Genomic DNA, 7,856 nt, shown 5'->3' on the forward strand with positions numbered 1-7,856 from the left:
TCTCTCTCTCTCTCTCTCTCTCTCTCTCTTTCTCTCTCTTCGTCAACACTGGACCAGTTCTTTACTTTCGAAATAGATCATTTATGTCTGGACGAAATAGATCATTTATATCTAGACGAAATAGATCATCTATGTCTGGACGAAATAGATCATTTCTATCTGGACGAAATAGATCATTTATGTCTGGAATTGTAATGGAGCAAAGGAAGATGAGACTAACACTAACACATTGGACAAACACTAACTCAAAGAAACACTGAAAGTTAATACATGTATTGTTTCTTTCTCTTAATCGTTTTAGGAGACGTTTTTTACTCGTCAATATCTAATCACGAATTATATTCTTTATGCACGTCAATGCCATAACAACATCATCAACAACAACACTTGCATCATCTTAGCATCTGCGTTTGTTGCCTTTTTTATCCAAAAGTTGCCACAAAAAAATGGCAAGAGTTGCCATAAAAGTTTAATTAATTTTCAAGCTTTTAACTCTCTGTGACAACGTATAGTGTATAGCAATATGTTGATAGAGGTAACTTAGTCCAAAGCACCAGAATTTCTTGTGCTCTTTTTTAAGCACCCAGAATATCACTTGTAGCCACACAGTATAAAAACGTGAAAAATAAAGGTTTCACAACAGAATGAAATCAATATCAGAACACCATATAAACAACCATAAAAATTAATAAATAAGGGCGTGTGTACACCTATCCAAAGATAAGCCGTTTTAACCCAAAACGTGTGCAATTTTTTTAAAAAGTACAGGATATTCTATGGAATCACACACAAGGGATAAGGGACCTGCCAGTGTCAGTACATGTATTCGGTTTTCATGGAGACATGCTCTTACATAACACATTTATATATATTTTTTAAAAGGTAGGAACAGCATCAAATGCAATGACATTACACCATATGAACATAAAAAATAGAAAAATAACACATCAGAACAATAACAAGAAAAATAATAATAACACATCAACAAATTGAATAAAGCGGAAGTGAAAATAAACTTTCTTTCGAAAAGTAAAGTGGTTCGATTTCTTCTTTTTTTTCGATTTTTATACCTCGTTTTTTGTTTGGATTTCTTATTCCCCGGCCGTGATTTTTTTTTTCTTTTTTTCTTTTCTTTTTTAAAATGCAAAAATCGGGGCCTCGATTCGCAGACCAAAAAATGCCCAAAATCGCTTCCGCAATTCGTGGGTCGTGGCCGCGACAAACGCAGATGCTAGATCATCAACAACAACAACATCAGCATCAACAGAATTATCAACACGCATGTAACCGTTTCTCCTATTTGCATTCTGGAAGTATATTACGATATCATTGTGTGTTAGATAACTTTCCTGAACATACTCTTTGACATGTAGAATTTCGGAATGTCTTAGGGGGAAGTGAATTGCCACTATAAAAAAGTAACAATGTACAGTCTACCACCCACAAAACTAACTTTATCAATATTAACTTTGTGTTGATTACAGCTAGCACATCACGAGCTCAACGTTATACCAATCAGATGGCGTCATTTTGATGGTGCTGGGCAAAGTGAGAAATAAATCAGTTGTAGGATGTAGAATGTTAACGGAAACAGACTCTGATTGAAGTGGAGAGGATGCTGTGGACAAAATACCTGTTAAGAGATCATATTTCATGTAGGCTTCACACAATTCCCAAAATAAATCTCCATACGTCTGTCGGACAAGTGACTACTCGTACTGGCTTCACCTTCGACACAATTTAGATAATAAAGGAGGCGGGCTGCTTCAATTTTGCCTGCCAGAACCAGCGTGGGTTTAATGGACGACAGCACCCCAACAGAAAAACAGGGCTAGTCAACTGTATACATGTATATATATATATATATATAGAGAGAGAGAGAGACTTCTTTTAATTAATAGGAACCGAACTAGCGTCTTTTGTATGTTGCAACGAAGAGCTTGGAGCCTTATTTTTAAGACCACGAACGCTGGTTGTAGAAATGTTTATTAATTTTCCGACTGTGTTTGTTTTTACTCTCTTGGAACGCCTCTAATCTTCCGCACTTATATGACCTATATTGTTTTGCAAGTGCGGTGAAATGTTTACTAAAACAGCCGCTGTTTCTCTAGACTCGAAATGAATATTTGGATTCACATCGAGGCTATTTACTGTTGGCTACTCCCTTGTTGGAATGGTGTTCTTTTCCAAGAACTGTCTAAACGCCTTGGCCCTGTGAAAAGGTGCTTTGGCATGCATAAAGATGTCTACTTGAATGATACCCAGACGAAAATAAGGATACGACGTGACGTTCGAGCACTTCCGTAATGAAGTCTTCTAAACGAAGTCATCCGTTGATTCTCACAAGAGGGGTTTTGTTCATTCCAGACCCCCCCTGCCCCCCCCCCCCATAATATGGCAGTTTTGTCGTCTCTGTTCCTCAATGACAGATGATTATGTAAAAAATCTAACACAGTTTTGCCTTTAAAAAAAGGGGTTGGTGTTTTACACGAAATCAACGGCTAGTCAACAAAATAATAATGAGTAAATTTAACGTAAAGTCCCGATTAATATGTCAGGAGATGCAGAATTGATTTAGCTTTAAATTGGTACGCTGCATGATTGGGTAGTGCAAGATTGGGTGAATACTTTTTTCAAGGTTTTTTTGGGACCCCACGGTATAGCCAATTATGCTACAAGTACATGTGTTGTAAAACTAAAAGTCAGTGATGATGTTTATGTCAATGATTTCGTAAAAAGAGAACTGAAAGTCATTTGTAATGGCCTTGGGGGCGGGGTTGGGGGGGTAGGGGGTGGGGGGGGGGAGGTGGTCTCTGTAGAGTCACTGCTGAGTGTCACTGTTGAATCATTGTAGAGTTACTTTTGAGTCACCGTTAAATCACTGTTGAGTCACTGCTGAGTCACCGTTAAATCACTGTTGAGTCACTGCTGAGTTACCGTTAAATCACTGTTGAGTCACTGTTAATCATTGCTGAGTTATTATTGAGTCACTACTGACTCCTAAGACAGAAGATTTTGAACAGCTCGTTCCGGAATCTGGTGTTGTAGGTGCTGTAAAAGACGATATTCAGAGAGAGCCAGGCGAAGATGAGAGTGAGGCGGACGTGGACGGTGAGGAAATACAAGTTTACCAACTCTCCCCTCGGGGAGTACGCCGGGTACAGCAAGCTGATGTAGATGATGACCACAGAGGTCAAAGTGCACGAGACGAACAGAGTGGACACCATTGTGACGGCTTGTGTAGCGCGGACTTCTTTACTTGTTTGATTCTTACGCGATGATCCAACTTTTCCTTCCCCACTGCTCGTTTGATGTCCGTTTTGTCCAGTTTTCTTTTTCGACTCGGTGTCTGTTTTATTTCCAGGAGTTTTGTCCTTTTTTTCGGTCTCACGTTCGGCAGCATCTTCTTTCATAGCATGTGTCGAATGGAACTGAGAAGATGCCTTCAGCTTGTAAGCGAAAACGATCACACAGAAAGAGACGACAATTTCTGCCGTGGTAATCACGACATTTCGGAGAACGCCGAGCGTTGCGACGTTTCGATTTCTGTCGGGGGAAAACCAGACGGAGAGTTTTGTAGAGTTGCTGGAGGGGTTCCGTACTAGTCTCAGGTGTTGGCTGGCGATCGCAGGTATGTGATAACAGACGACAACAAGGTAGATAAAGATGTTGATGAAAATGCTGCGGCTCCGAGTAAACACTCGGTTAAACTGAAAGGGGAACACGACGCAACAGCATTTCTGTACAGCTGTATACAGCGTGATGCAGACCGTTATGTCGTAAGGGACGCTGGCAAATGTTGTTAACAAAAACCCCAGACTTCGGATGTCCAACGTTCCAAACTTGACGCCGAGGTACGAGTCCAGGATCGCAAACACGCGTGCGAGAAGATTCTGGAAGAGAATGACGAAGTCTGAGATTGACAAGAAGAAAAAGGAGACGGAGATGCTGTCGGACAGTCCCAGTCTGAGGAAGATGATGGCGTTGATGACGTTGGTGACGCATCCCGTGGTGATGATGCTGGTGTGAAGACACAACGAGAAGGCGATTGTCATGGACGCTCGCAGCTCATCGCTCACCGGGTCACGACTCATGACGTTATGGGCTGGGGGGAACACGGTGGTCAGGTTCATGGTCATGAGTCGGTTGTGATCGAGACCTCCTGTATTGGGTGGTTGGAGGGCGACAAAGGTACGTCCTACGTCTTGTCTTTCTCTATGTTATTTGTACATGTAGCTATCTGTCTGTCCTACCACTATATTGGCATTATTGTGTTGATGGATATTTTTCCCCTTCCTTTTTGTCTCTCTTTTTATTCCCGCACTATATGATATGTATTGTGTTGATGTGATTTTTCTCCCCAAACTATACGATCATATTGTTTGAATGTGCTGCTCTCTACTCCATCAAATAGCACCTTATAGTCTTCCAATGTGTCTCTGCTAACTTCTATGTGTTGATTATATTATGTGTTTGTGGGCCGGGAAAGAAACCACAACGAATTTAATGAAAGCGACGAATTGGAGCGACGTTAAGGCGGTCCGGTCTCCACCTCAGATTGCCTAGTATATACGCAAACAAAGTTAACTATGAGTAGATGAACTTAAGAATCGACAATGTCATTTCGTGCAGTCTTTTTCCTTATTTAGTTGGGACTTCGACTGTGGCTGACGGGTGCAACACAACAAGAAACACACTGGAAAACATTGGCGACCAGTGAAGGCGTTTGCTTAGTGAGTCTAATATATTGTTATTTTTATCATCATGAGCCAATATCTAGATCTAGATAGTCTTCTGTTGCTGCTCATGTGCAGTACAAAGAAAGCAAGGTAAGTGACATTTACGTGGAAAATTATGCGATTTTTTCAAGCGAAGGAGCACGGGAGATATTTGTCTACTGGCTTTTTCCATATGAAAATCTTAACATCAACTGAAATGACGGCAATTTGTTAAAGATTTTTTGTAGCAACAAAAATTTCTTAAGAAGAGCTCAAGAGAATTCAGAGCGAGTGTGTAAACGATCGAAACATATATCCCCAATGCCGTTCTCGGCAATAATTGGCTTCACTCTCATTACAACCAATCAAACGCTAATTATTTTCTGCTTCGTCAACTGACGTGCTTCGTTGATAGTCCTTTTGAAACGAGTTTCAGTTGTTTCCAAATTGAGCATTTTGAGAAAACCTATTTCAAAATGTACCAGTTAAAGGTTATTTAAACATAAGTAAAAGTAATTCGTTTTACTTCTCTGAGGGCGCAGACGAACTGAGAGACACTTATATTATTGATAAGAATGATATCGTGTGACATTTTGAGAAGTAATGCGCTTGCCTGTCATTACAAATGATACTATCCAATTTCTACAGAAAATGTTCATGGATATTACATTCTTTAAAGTACTTATTAGAAACGGGACAGCCCTCCCCTTCCCGCGCCCCAAAAAATGTAGAGTATTTTAATCACGTAATTGTTTTTCCCTACCAAGATAACCAGGAGCACAAATGCGCACACTGTACAATTAAACACGTTTTGTACACACACATACACACACACACACACACACACACACACACACACACACACACACACTCTCTCTCTCTCTCTCTCTCTCTCTCTCTCTCTCTCTCTCACACACACACACACACACACACACACACACACACACACACACTTGATAAATAAGGTAATATGTTTGCGCAATTTTACATTCACACATATAGACAACTTATGCAAACACGCAGGCTCACACCAACCCACACATACAGACACACACACACACACACACACACACACACACACACACACACACAGAGAGAGAGAGAGAGAGAGAGAGAGAGAGAGAAAGAGAGATAGATAGAGAGAGAGAGAGAGAGAGAGAGAGAGAGAGAGAGAGAGAGAGAGAGATAAACTCAGTCATTTATAATTCTTTCTAAAGTTCTTATAATCAAAGACACGTCAAAACTATTAGTTCACTGTAAGGAGGCGGAGCCCAGTCAGAAATGTAAATTTACTTTTGCAATTGGATTTATTGTACTTTATACTTTATATGGCTTTAATATTTTCTTGTCGTTCTATCTGTTGTACATATATCCCTCAGGCACGATTTAGCGAATTGTGTTTGGCAGAGGCATTAATTTTCTGTTCTTCCGTTCATGTATGATCGCTTTTAAGCACAAGGGGCCTATCCCGAAAAATGCTGTTTTGAAAAAATCAAAGGGAATGTTTTTGCACCCTTATTCATTGCCCACTTTTGGTGTAGGTCAAGATTTCTGGCAACTCCCGAAATCTGGGTTAGCCTGCTTGTCCTTAAAAGCAACCGTATAGGGTGAGCGTGCCTAATAATAGGCCTATAATAAACTTCAGCAAGTTGTTCCAAGGATCAAATGCCGTTCTTCAGTTGTTCAAAATTCTTTTTTTGTTTACACATATTATATTTTGTCCGTTTCTAGAACATTTTCTCGGCTCAGTTTCTTCTACTCAACTTCTACAAGTCTACATTTGGCTGAAGAAAAAGGATGTTTAATTTCAGATTGGAAAGAATTTTACGGCGCTCACAACTACACGTACGTAAAGTCACATGAGCTCGCGAGACTCAAGTTGGTTGTTTTCACGTTACTTTACAGCACGGCTTGCTTTTACTTTATGGTTGAAATTCAAATTGTATGATAGCAATTCTATGGTAAAAACAGTCGTTTTTTTACGTTTTAAATAGTACTTACTTCATTTTATAATAAAGACTAATGATCTTTGTACATTTGAGGAGTCTGCAGGGGCCAACGACGGGGAACAAATTCTCTGAATTTTTGCTTTAAGAATATTCCCTTCGGGTCTCTCCAAAGTCTGGCCATTCTATAAGGATGTGCCTGTTCGTAAGGTAAACATTGCTTCCGGCACATAATGGTTTTTCACATCCCTGAAAGAGGTATTCGTTTGTCATAAAGGTATGTCCAATACGTAATTTTGTCAAAATGACTTCGTCTTTTCTGGAGAGACCTAAAGGTTTTCGAAGTCCTAATTTGGCCAATAGTCCATTTTCACTTTTTAGGTCTTTTGTCTCCCCCCCCCCCCCCACAAACACACACAGCCTGGAAGTATAGTTTTTTTGTTACCGTATTTTCAGTCTGTGGGATGGTGTTCTCTGTTCTCTATTAATTCCAAAAGGGAGGAAAAGAATTACTTCGCTTGAAGATCATCCTGCTCGTTTACTCGGATGCCTTCATGGCTAGGTAGCCATGCAAACACGATGAGCTTACCCTTTCCGGCAAGGAGTGAATCCTCAAACGCAATTGAACTATTTAGAAATAAAGGCTGCATACCAAATGCAACTCAAAATAGACTTAAAATGACCACTCGGTGAGCACGAGAGGCGTTACAATGCACCGTCCTGTAAAGAACTTGCCATTCTTATGTCAAATAAACCAGTTTGGCATTGTGATATTCTAATCTGTCACCAAAATAATAGCTCGAAACGAATCTGCGAACTGCACCCAGCATACGATCCACTGCAACGTCCCTTACTATTCCCAACAGAAAATGACTAACTGTGAAAATGAACAAAAAAGTGACCCAACAGCAGTACTATAAATTCTATCTTTTAACAAGACAAAGAAACTATCTTCTCGTAGCCAGGCGTTTGCTACAACAATTTATTGTGGATGTCTATGCAAACATTGACGCGCATCAGTTACACTTTCTCAGGCCAGAGCAGGGATAATTGAGAGCCGACAACTACTGAGAGCTACGTGACGCTGTTTTTGTTTCAGCAGACGGTGATGTAAGAAATATAGGACAGAAAGTTGTATTGCAAGCAACCTAGATCTCACATGCACAGTATTTTCACATGGAATTGTTGTAGG

This window comes from Aplysia californica, unplaced genomic scaffold (assembly GCF_000002075.1).
Source record: "Aplysia californica isolate F4 #8 unplaced genomic scaffold, AplCal3.0 scaffold00410, whole genome shotgun sequence".
In the NCBI taxonomy this organism is placed as follows: domain Eukaryota; kingdom Metazoa; phylum Mollusca; class Gastropoda; order Aplysiida; family Aplysiidae; genus Aplysia; species Aplysia californica.